Raw genomic sequence first — 1,549 nt, 5'->3', positions numbered from 1 at the left:
AAATAACTTCATTTCTGGACATTTATGGTTTGATTTCTTTGTATGTATGGATCACTTGGGTTGTTACCAACATCTGGTGAAATTTTCATGTCATTAGCACCTCTAGTAATATATTTACTGAGAAAAATGGTGACGTGTTCAATACTTATTTTGCCCGCTGTATGTAATACATTTGGTCTTCTGTGCACCTCTGCACGCTCTGAAACGGGCCTGGAGATAATTTCAAATAAGTGAGAGTGCTTGGAGCCAAGCACAACCAGGCTGGGMAAGACATTTGTTGAACCTCAGCCTGTGTGGTTCAGTAGTCTCACCCGATTTTATTTTTTCTTCTTCTCTATAAAGAATTCACTTTGCCAGCTTTGTTAAATGTAACAATTGTCAAACATTATTAACCAGACTTAACATCTTAAGACTGCATGCACTGCACACTTTCAAATGGCTCATGATCAAGCACATATTAACCTAGTTCTGAGTCATTGCGGCCTGTGTTTAGAAAATTTGCCATTTCCAACTCCATTATTTGATAATAAGAGTAGATCTGCACCGCAAGAGCAAAACATTGTCTTCAGTGTCCTTCAATGTGATCACTCTTATAAGCTTCATTTCTAGTGCTCAAGAAGTAATAATGCTGCTGATGTTCATCTGTGAAACGTGCACCTATATCATTCCAATTGTATCATCAATTGTCACAAAAAATATTAGAAAACAGGACCCAAGATATGAAAGAGCAGGAAGACAGGAGAGCAGCTTTAAAGATTTATTACAACTTTTAAAGCAATCTGACAACACCTTGGTCTTGGTTTATTCCTGGAAGAAAGAGGGACATTCACAGAACTAGGTTAGATTACAGAGGATGATGACTGACAGGTAAGTTTGTTGGACAAGGCAAGCAAGCTGGCAGCCAGCAGACCTGGAGCACTGAAAACCACGAACAAGCACAAAAACACACAAGGAAAAAACACACACACAACTAGAAATTGGAACCGAGCCCTTGTGTTACCCGATTGGCAAGTACAATGATACAGCGAAGAGTCGAGTGAAGCCTGGGGAAGATATTCAGAGTAGTAATGAGGAGATGAGCAACAGCTGCACTAAGTATGCTGCCAGAGCCCAGGAAGCCACAGAGAGTAAGACACATGGCCCTACCCAACACGCAGATCCATGTGGAAGAAGGGAGGAGGGCAGACAAGAGGAGACAAACTCTGCTGCCAGCTGGGACTGTGGCATTTGTAATACACAAACAGTTGCATGAACATCTGTATAGGTCTGTTCACATGGATGGAAAATATAAATAAATCTGTGTATGATACTGTAATTAGATTTTCACCAGTATTACTTTGTAAAGCACTGATTGTGTGCCAGTGTTATTTTAAACTAAGATCATTTTATGAGAGGAGATGATGGAGTTACAGCATTTTTGATCAAGCCTTGTATGCTGAAAAACAGGGTTGACTCCAGTAACTAATGAGAACATTTTTAAACAGATCTCAAGACAGCGTTGAGGCCTCATTGTTGCAGTTACATGAAATATTGTCACTTTGATTTATAT

Source organism: Austrofundulus limnaeus, unplaced genomic scaffold, assembly GCF_001266775.1.
Source record: "Austrofundulus limnaeus strain Quisiro unplaced genomic scaffold, Austrofundulus_limnaeus-1.0 Scaffold146, whole genome shotgun sequence".
In the NCBI taxonomy this organism is placed as follows: Eukaryota; Metazoa; Chordata; class Actinopteri; order Cyprinodontiformes; family Rivulidae; genus Austrofundulus; species Austrofundulus limnaeus.
The sequence above is the reverse complement of the archived record's forward strand: the minus strand, read 5'-3'. Positions refer to the sequence as shown.